We start from the raw sequence: 11,268 nt of genomic DNA, 5'->3' as shown, positions 1-11,268 counted from the left end.
AAACAAAAGAACTGGGTGCTGTCTTGATGTTTAACCTTGAGTTTATTAGGTGAAAATCTCTTATGTTTGTTTCTTATCTATGAAATGAACAAAAGCATTTCTTTACTTCACAGGCTACCAGGAGAATAAACATAGTAAAGACTAGGAATGATATGATAGTGAGGCCTCTGATTTCTGTAATCAGAATAACTACATCCCTTCCTGTCCCATGCTGTTTGTTCCATTCCAGAAGCTGAAAGGAATGAAGCAGATTAAAGTAGGATAACGAGTTGCCAGCTCAGAGAATTCCTTTGCCATCTGGGGAAATGCGTCAATTTTTCAGCTCTGCTTTCTCTACCAGATTGTGGTTACTGTTTTGTACCAATATGTGCAATACAAAAAAACAAACCCTGCCTTTCCCCCATATTGAAAAGTCAACATTTTATTAATTGTATAATTCTTTTAATATAATTTGTAAAGGAAAATTCTCTTCTTTTTAATAATCAGCCAGCCTAAATTCCAGCTTGGAATGTGCTCTTGTAGCCAAGGCATAAGTATAAAACCAGTGAAAAGGAGGGAAGAGATTTACAATGGAAATTCTGACAATCACTTTGCAATAATAAGGCTTGGAGAGACCTGCTTTAATCAAGGTGGTGTGAATATTTAAAGTGGTCTATTTCTTGATTTTCAGTTCAGCTGATGAAATCATAATTTCCAGTGAAATAATTTTTTTCTTAGGGATGCATGAGGGAAAAAGAAAGTGAAAGATCCTAATTTTCTATTCACTTGGTAGAAATAGATTATAGCTTCTTTAACCCTCTTGATTCCAGGGCTGGCAGATGGAGCTGAAGGAATTACTTTCATTTTAGAAGTGATTTTTTTGAGTGATAGTGCAGTGCAGATACAAGGCTAGTTTGGGGTGACAGTAACTCATGTACTAAAACCACAGCATGGTTTCTCTCTAATGTGGGAATGATTTGCTAAACTTTGTTTGAATTTGGTAGCCACTATTGTGCTGTAAATAACTCAAAGTAATTAGGGCTTCTGAAGAAAGACAATTGTTCATTGGGGAGGCTGACTCACACCTCTTTGGGCTTTATTTCCATCAGTGGTGGAGTGGTGCTGCTGGTTTCAGGTGCTGTATATTGATTCTTGCCATGATGAATAAAGATGTGATACTAAGGATAATATATCCAAAAGAATCCATAATGACAGGTGTACCTTTTGTCATGGTGTAACTCCAGCTGGCAGCTCAGCCCCACTCAGCGGCTCACTCACTGCTCCTGGTGGGATAGGGGAGAGAATTGAGAGACTAAAAGGGAGAAGACTCATGGTTTGAGAGAAAGTGAGTTTCAAGGGAAAGTTATGCATGCACACAAAGCAAAATAAGGAATTAATTGACTGCTTCCCATGGGCAAGCAGGTGTTCAGCCATCTCCAGGAAAGTTGGACTCCTTACAAGCAGTTGTGACTTCACAAACATTGTCAATGTACCCCCCCAGCTTCTTCCTTCTTCCCCCAGCTTCACATGCTGAGCATGACAGGGTGTGAAATATCCCTCTGTTCACTTGGGGTCAGCTGTCCCAGCTCTGTCCCCTCTCAGCCCCTTATGCATTCTCAGCCTGCTCACGGGTGAGGAGGGTGAAAGGCAGGAAAGGCCTTGACACTGAGCAAGTGCTGCTCAGCAATAGCAAAAGGGCATCTACATGTAATCAACACTGGTTTCAGTACAGCTGTAAAACACAACCCCATACCAGTTACTCTGAAGAAAATTAATTCTGCCTCAGCCAAAATCAGCACACCTTTTCAAACACTGAGTTATATCTCCATGCAGGATAGCTTAAGAAGGTCCACAATCTTCCAGAATGCTGTGACATTTAGTTTACCAAGGATTTGTTTCAGCACTGCAAAATAGTCAGCTTATTTTGAGAACCACTCTGGAGAGATCTGAGACTGACAAATCTATGGGAAGATCACATGCTTTGTATCATTGTGAATTACATATCACGTCCCATGAAGAAACTGGAGAAAAATGTATGACTGGGAAGAAGCATCATGAAGACAAATAAGGTGCCATAAAGAGTTGGTGTTATTCAATGTACCAACACCATCAATACTATAGAATATATACCATAATCATAATTATTATGTCAAAAGATTAGAAAGCTAAGAGTATAAAGTAAAGGAAACACTACATTACCTGTCTTGGTAGTTTAATTTTTTTTCAGTACTACTCTGTTTTAGTGCAGTGTTACATTCTTCATTTTTCTGGTAAGTAAATAAGTAATTATGGTAATACTCACCAATGTCTCCCTTTCAAGTTCATCTAAGCTTTAATATAAATTACAATGTTATAATATTTAGCCAAGTGGCTTTTTAGCTGGTTTTCCCCAATTCATTCCCAGTTGCTTCTCTGGCTTGTGTCTATTATTTAGATAATAATATAAAGTTCCAAGAAATAACATGCAATCTCTACTGGATGGAAAAATAATTACTTTTTGACTATGGCCTAATTGTGCTGTTCAGTTCTGCCCTGCTCTATTTGATCTGATTTGACCTTCTTATTCTGTGACCATAGAAACAACTTGAAACATGTGAGGCACAGCAGTTAAGGATGTCTTTCTCTAATTCCCTTTGCTGATCTCTTGCTATTATTTCTTGCTATCATTTTATTTCACTAGATTTTCCTCCTGTTCAGGTCTTCTAGTTTCTTACCCAGGTTTGAAGTTCTATTTCTCTTTCATCTTTCCTCATGCTTTTCCTTGCTTGGTGGCTGTTGACTCCTTAATTGGCATAAACATAGTTCTTCTAAACATCTATGGTCTACGAACATTACCTTTTCTTTGGTGACCCAAGCTGTCATATTAAACACTTTTGTCTGCTTTGTTATCTGCAAATAATACTTGCTATCCAAGTAAACAATAGTGACTTGTCTATCCTGGACTTGGCTCAGCTTCATAGTTTAATTAAGAACTTGGATTTAAGAGGAAATGTAGTAGTGTCATAAACTGAAAAATGTGCAAACTCTTTGGAGGACAGTAGTAGCGTTCAAGATGGTCAAGACAAACTGTGAAAAGCAATTTGCAAACTAAAGCCAATATAAATAAACATATTTTTTTTATCTCCAGGAAGACGAAGAAAAATGAAATAAAAAGATGAAAAAGGGATTAAATAGCTGGTGATTAATATACAAACAAGAAGGCAGAAGTCTACCTTGGGTCATATATATTGTACCTTAATAAGACTTAATGACATTTATGTCAGCAGAAATTCCATGTATTCTGGTACACATGCCTGACACTGGCAAATCCATGTTAGGATGGGACCCATATGCACACAAACTTCTACCTAGCAGGACTCCTGGCCCCATAAATAGACGTGTGTCTGTGCTACACCGAGCTCTTTGAAGAATTATGATGGTGGGATGCTGCAAAATCCTACAGCAAGCACTCATCAAATACAAAATCTTCCAGCAAGATTTGTGCAACTTCAGCAAAAGAAAAAAGGAATCCTGTTCAGGAATATACTGATTGGAGTATTGTGCCCATGAAAGGGCAGGTAATTATTTACTTCCCATTAGTATTTAAGTTTCATCAGCCCAAGTTTCATCTTCCTGTGCAGCTGTCACACTTCAAGAAAAACTGTCAAGAATCCATAAAACAGTATCAAGAAAAAAGGTTAGATAGCTGTCCTGTGAGGATGGGAATGGAGTTTGCTTAGCCTTAAATAGGAAAGACTAAAGAAAGATTTGATTACACTGTTTTCTAATGTGAAAAAGATGCTACAAAATGGTGGTGAATAATTGTTTAAACTCACTCCCTGATGGAAAGATATGAAACATAGTCCTTCCCAATTTCTGAGGAAATAGAATGGCTGTAAGAACCAAAAGAGGCTGGAATAGGCTTCCTAGAGAGACTGTGGTCTCTAGTATAGAGGGTTTAGGGCAGCATACACCCATTGTGTAGGTCTTGCCCTGCCACTGTAGGTTGTACTAAAAAAGTCTCTTCCAGCTCAATAAATGAAAAAAGAGACAGCATGAGACAATACCAAGATATTGTATTACTTGGCACCAGGATTGCATTATTTGTCTTCCAAGAAAGAAGACAATATGCTGTCACATGGAGCAGCAGTTTTATGGATGTTTCTGATCACAGCATTATGGAAAAGCAGTTATGGAAAGGACCTCAAAGTACCATTTGCTCCAGCCCTTTAAACTGGAGAAGATTCAAATAGCTCTGCTGCTTCAGAACTGGTGCAGAGCAGTATGCTATTTGCAATCCTAGACTGATTCATTCTTAATGTTGAATGTGAACATTTTTATAAATTACTTTTTCTGGTGTTTTGTTCTTCAGTCAAAAATCCCTTTATCTAACCTTGAGAGCAAGTTACACCTCTGGAGAAGCTACATTACTATGGTAAAAAACTAGCCTTGGGCCTGCACTTCTCATTCTTTTTTGCAATTTCATTAAAAATATATAAAATATATCATTTTGGTGTGTTTATTTTTAATAATTTCCCCCAAAAAAGATTTTTTTTCCTTCAAATTTATGAAATATTCTGCTGGTAGGAAATGTTTAAATAAGGCAATTCTACTAAATAGACAGTAAAGTCTCAGAAGTTTTTTGTTAAAATTATGTTCTTTTTTCTACTTCTCTTTTTAAATCTGTTTCTGCAATAATTTATGCTGTTGTAACAATTTTGTAATGATGTCCAAAGTTAGTGACTAGATTGTATCATCACAATGATTGAAAATCATGAAAACAACATCTTTTAAACTTATCAGAAAAGAAGGGTACTGTTGCCTCCAGGATCTGCTAGTAATTGAGTACTATGCATTTTACTTTATGAGGTTTTCTTTGAGATGATAAAGGATTTTAATTTACATCAAGTTACTCTAAAGAAACTGCCTTTTCATGCATGCTTTCCCACTAAGCAAGAGGAAAGTTTTTTTACTGCAATCATCATCAGCGACTTTTATTTATCATGGCCCATGAATGTTTAGAGGAACCGTTTTAAGAATAATCTTGCCCCAAAACTGATATTATAAATGCACACTTTGGATTGTTTTGCAATGAACTCTTTATGTAACAATGCTTTAAAAATAGCAGTGTATCTATAGAGAACATCTCTGAATTAAATGCTGGAGCAATAATACCATTTTTGATGCTATTGAGATTCCTTGGTGCTTTCTGCCATCAAAGTATAAAGTAGTGTTTTCTGGAGAAGGAGCCTGTATGTACCTTTGTGTGTGTGCGTGAGAGAGAGAAAAAAAAATAGCAAGAAAGACAGGGACAAGGTAAGAAAATGGGGAAAAAAGAAAAAAGAGAAAGAAGGAAAAAACAAAGAGATGAAGAGGATGAAAGAAAAAAGGAAGGAAAGAAAAGAAGAAAGAAAAAATGAAGGAAAGAGAAAGAATGTAAGTTAAAAAGAAAAAGAAGAAAGAACAATAAACCCTTGTGTTTATGAATGTTTTGCAGGTTTAGTTGTTCCAGCAGTGTTATTAGAACCCACACCAAGAGCTGTTTTGGGTCCCGGGGCAAATGGATTCTTCTCCCCCTCATTCCTCACCTGGAAAAGTACCTGGGTGGTCCTGCCACGACACTCCTCTCCCCAGTGCCCTCCTCCCTTCCTGCTTGCGCTGCAGCACAGGAAACTCACAGACAGGGCAGAGTGACTGCCAGGGCATGAGCGCTGAGCCAGGCAGAGGAGAGGGCTGCAGCCAGCAGGGCTGTCCCTGCCCCAGTCCCTGCCAGGGGCGGCTGGCCCTCCTTCCGTGCCTTGTCTCAGCCGGCCCACCCAGCCATTCCTGCCCCAAGCGCTGCCAGCACATCCTCACTGGCACCCTCAGAGCTCATTGCACCTTCTCACTGCACTCGCGGTGCGCCTGAGAATAAGGGCTTGGTGTAATTGCCGTGTCCTCCTGGCTGGAGCACAGCACATCTGCTCAGCTTAGCCAGCACCACTGTGTGGGAGCCACCAGGGAGCCCAGGGAAGTGCCTGGAGAAATCACAGCACCTTTGTGTGTCCTCCCCACTTTCTCTTTTTGGTAGGGGACCTAGTGGCGTGCCTCCTGATTTACACAAATTTTATGGAATGGAACACCTTCTCTCCTGGAGACTGTGTTCTTGAACTCAAAATTATTTCTTTTAATCTGCAGAAGTCTGTCAGACTGGAAGAGGTTTCATGCCATCACATTTTAGCATATTGCAAATAATGATTTACGCAACTGAAAAAACCCCATTTTATTCACCAACTTTTCATTATGCTGTAAAAATAGCGATCACAATGGTGCCATTAGCCCAGTTACACTGGAAAAGCTTGAGAATAATGCCTGTGAGGGAGAAGACTGAAAACACCCTCTTCTTTTTCCTAAAGAATGAAGGGTATATTGATTCAGCTTTTCTAAAATAAAACTGCCAAATTTTACAAAACATAAACTTCTCCACCAAGATGCTAATCTGTATCTAATACATGTATAAGGTTAAATATGGTGTGAGAGGCAGTAGAGGTTACTGCAGATCTCTGGTTCACTGCTTTAAGGGAGAGAAACCTAGCACAAATCTAATTTTAAAAGGAAATTGCTGAAAGAATGGATGTAATAGAATGGATATAATTGAACAAGGTATTTAAAAATCCTATGCTTAGATGGATAATAAGCACTTCAAAATTATATCTGGCCACTGAGAAATGTGCACTTACTCCAGAGCAACTACTGTTCTTTAATAGTTACTAGCCAGAGTACTTAATATCTGACAATTTGATTTTTAGTATTAAGGTGACTTTGGTTTGAATATATCTAATGCCAAATGATTTAACAGAATTTTTTATAATAAAACTGTGTATTTCAGACTTGAAAGAAGTCAAATACTAGACTTTTCCTGAGCTGTATTAGAATAATCAGCTTTTGAGGATGATGAAGGAAATACCTTAATACCCAAACAGTATGGCTGAAAAGCAAATATTGATACTTTCTGGAAAGCAGGATACAAAATGAAAGACAAAATAGATTTCCATTGCACCGTGTCTGAAATATTTTTACAAGCCTGACAGGGCTGATTTGCTGTTAAAAGCACAAATGGAAAGTCATCACATAAAGCACAAAAGACAGTTCATTTACTTTGCTGAGAAGACCAGCATTCGACATAACATGAGAAGAAAAGATGTTAAATGGTTAAAAGAAATCCATGGTGCATTGGGTCCAGGTTAAGAAGCAAGCTCGTGTCTGTTGACCTGAACTGGTGCTTGAGGGTGACTCAGCCAGTGCTTGAGAGGTGACTAGATCAAACATGGTAGAATAAACCAAGATTTCAAAGAGACACAAAGAGCAGTGACCCCTCAGAGCTACTGCTGCTGGATTCAGTGGCAAAACTCCCACTGACAGAAGGATTGGCATTTGCAGGACAAGTTGGTAACAAAAGAACCCACCTTTTGCATAATTAGGACAGACATTTGCTGTGTAGGAGAAGTTTGACTTGCTGGTAAAATTGTTGCAGAGGGATTTGAATTCACTGGCTGAAAAAAAAAGATAAATGTATTAAGTTGTTTTGCATGCTGTGACAGATTAAGGGTAATCTTTTGAAAAGCTTCTACATCTTATTTCCAGGAGAGTCACCGAGGTGTTTAAAGGGGCTTTGGATCAGTGCCTCAGTTAACTGGTGTCTGATTTTCCCTGTCAGTTGCTCCAACAGAGAGTCGTATGGCAGCCTGCAAGCTGTCTTGCTGCTTCTTGAGGAATCACTTTCTGACTCACATCATAGCAGCTCTGCATAATAGGGGAGGATTGCAGTCTGCATTTGAGGGGCTAAGCTGTGGCATTTGTGCCGCTGGTCTGTGCAAGTGGCATTGAATCAGCGTGGTCTACAACAGGTCCTCTTGGGGCACTTGAGATAGCAGTGTTGGGAAGCACTGAAGCTGGAGCTGCTGCTTCTGAAGTGCTACAGCCCTATTCCATGAAATGCTGCAGACATGGGGCTAATAGTGAAGTCATTGCACTGCTCTTTCTCTGTTCTTTGTCATTCTTACAGTTCCTCTCTTGTTGGCATGTTCAGGCATCTTAGAGAAATGCAAAGATTTTCTACAAGGATAACTTATGCCACAAACAGAGCAGTTCATTGCAGTTAAAGCAGTTGCTCACAGGAAAACACACCAAAAAATAGCTGGGAATCACTAAGTGTTAGGCTAAGCACTTACATGCTCATCACCCTGATGAATGTGTCAACCTAAGAGCTGCTGCTGTCTGGACCAGTGTTTGCCATTCCCTAAAGCACCAGAGAGATGTCACTCTCTCCAGCGATAACACTCATGATGGTATGCTCAACCTCGGACTCCTGTCTGGTTCTACACCACACTAATCCTATTCCTGTCTATATTTGTGTTTTCCCTGCTAAACCCTTGAGTTATAGATGATACCACCTAAGCAAGCTCAACCTTGTCTGTAATTTTGGCCTTTCTTATCTCTGCACAGTCATTCTCACAGCTTTTTCTCAGCAGAACAAAACAGGGAGCAGGGGAAAGCTTGCTGTGGGACCTACAGAAACTAGAGCATAAACCTTACAGCAGAGAAAATGAAGAGTGTTACACTCGAATAAGTCCATTAAAAAATTGACATTCCTAATTTTTCCCCTTCTTCTGCACTGTTTATGCATTGTACTGCAATTATTGGGATCTTTTTAGTGTTAGCCCTTATTTTGACAGTTGTCCTCAGATGACAAATTCTTGTTTCTATTACTTTGTAAAAGTATATAGCAAAGGTGTGTTTTCCACACACCTTTGAAATGAGCAGACAGTAGCTTCCTTACCCCATATTCTAAGCATTCTTTACAATCTTATTCCTCCCTGAAACATTCTCCCAAGGTCATACCTACACTGTTTGCCTATAGCTTTCTGAGTGCTTATACTTCTGGCTCAGTCTGAGCATAATTCAAACAGCACCACCAATCCTATCTAAAAAATCCTTTCTTGGTTCTAAAGTTCACCCCAATTTACTAGGGGCCAGCTGATTTGTGGTAACTCACATGGGTAGTGTGATGTGATTCATACTAGCACAGCTGCCAGTGAAAGAGGAGAAATCAACCTATAGCAGTGAAAAGTGGCTGACCCAAGACATATTTGCATTAGGGGTTAAAAATACATACCTGGACTGTTGCTGGAGATTCACCATTGCATTTAATTTTTTAAATCCAAACTAGTTTTTTAATGTGCTTATGCTTTTAGCTGCTTATCAGCCTCTGTGTTGGATGGCACTATCCAAAGCTTCAGCTGTACTCTAGAAAAGGGTCATAATTCCTTGCACAGTTTTCATGCATGAAGAGCAGCCATCTTCATCAACATTTTAGTCTATCTAAGCCTAACCTATCAGCCTTAGTTATCAGTACTAGTAGTACTTATGCAAATAGGGAGATTGAATTAAAGAGGTAATGGCTTCTGAGATTTATATACAATTTACTGTACGCAGAATCAGTAAAATCAGATCTGTATAAAGCACATATTAATGTACTTGCTGTTATGCGCATTGTCAAAATTCTTTCTTGAAGATAGATTTTCTGAAGTAGTCTTTGCATTGGGGATGAAAATGTGATAAGCAAGGCCTGCTAAAAAGAAGAGTACAAGGGTGCAAAAGAATTCTTTATACTTGTTGAAAGGAAAGGAATAAACTAAAATAAGAAGCATACCACTGACGCTTCTTATGACAGGCAATCAGCCAGAGAGGCTGAGTCCATCTGAAACTTGTAGGTGCCTCAGGAATTGAGCCAGTGCAATTCTCTACAGGTCAGCAGGGGATAATAAGAAAATCTGTCAAACTTGAGGGAAGAGTCAACTTTCTAGACCACAAATCTGATCTGAGCAGAGTTGAGAGACAAAGAGTTCAAAAGGTTAATGCTGCTATGCTTATTTAAGTGAACGTTAACAGTGTTGTGAGAAAACAGATGGAGAAGAACTGGGGGAATTATTTGACTGGTTCGGTTTGTAAAACAGTGAGCAGAACGACAGACATCTTAGGCACAGAAGCTTGCAACAGTGAAAGTGTAAGCTGAAGTCTTCTTTCTCTTTTGCTTCCAAGTAGTTCGGATTAATGGCCTTCCAATCATCACAATTATGTGCTCCTATTTAAGAAATCAGTGGGGAAACATCTGGGTTTTACATAACATTCACCATCATGTCTTTCATCAGATAAATTAACAGCTTTGTTTTGCAGTGGCTGTAGAAAGAGACAAAAACATTGGAGCACAATGGCACTTACCATTTTTCTGTCAAGATGGAGCCACTATTAGGGATGCTACTATCAGAGATGATCAATGTGAAGCAGACATATTTACTGGGAGTCTGTTTGAACACAATACAAGGGAACAAATAGCAAGGTGGGGCCATTTTGTGGATGGATTACAACCTATTGCTCATGACCTGCCTTTATTACATCCCTTTCTTTCCATCTGAAGAGAAGAGAAACCCAAATAACAGCGGGTTCTGTTGCTCTGATGACAGCTTGAGAAAAAGTAATAAGGAATTCCTACAGCTATAAAAACAGAGTGAGGAAAGGGTGCCAAGTTACCCTTGGAGCTGTCACTCTTTGCAAGGCTCTTTTCTTTTCATTTACTTTTGTATAATACTTTATGGCTAAGCAGCTATTTTTACAGCCAGATGAGGACATAACTCATCCTTTGAGGAGTCTTGGAGAACTGGCAAAGAATTTTTGGTAAAACTTCAGATGGCAAGCCTTATTTCTCATCTGCTTAGATACTGTATGTCTTGATATTTCAGGCATCTGAAATTATGGATTACCTCATGTTTATTGGATCTGCTCTTTGGGCTTGAGCTATGTTCATTTTGAACAAACAGTGAATCCCAAAAACTATTTGTACGTTATTTTTTAAATAATAATTTGTCTTTCAAAAGTAAGGCAAAACCTGAACGCAGCTACCTCAAAATATGTGAATTGGTTCTGAAAGCACTACCATTTCATATTCTTCATTCCTTTACATCCTATTTTAACTTTTTGTTTTCTTTTCCATAATGCAGAAAAAGCCAGAACTGGATGAATATTGAACAACAGTATTCATGAACATTCACAGGAATTTGAAATGGCTGTTTGATCTCTCCATATCAAGGCCCCTTGTTATCTGCTGCTCCTGCGGTTTCAGACAGAAAGTTTTTTGTTCCTGAGGAGGTTTGAGGAATGGCTGATTTGTGTGAATACCCGTATTTGCATGCGAACGAGGCTACTCCTTTACAAACAAGAGCGTTCATTATTCCTCTGTTTAAAAGGATACACTAACCCAATTAGTGAGCTGGA

This window comes from Melospiza melodia, chromosome 2 (genome assembly GCF_035770615.1).
Source record: "Melospiza melodia melodia isolate bMelMel2 chromosome 2, bMelMel2.pri, whole genome shotgun sequence".
NCBI classification, from domain to species: Eukaryota; Metazoa; Chordata; class Aves; order Passeriformes; family Passerellidae; genus Melospiza; species Melospiza melodia.
This window is presented reverse-complemented; position numbering follows the sequence as displayed.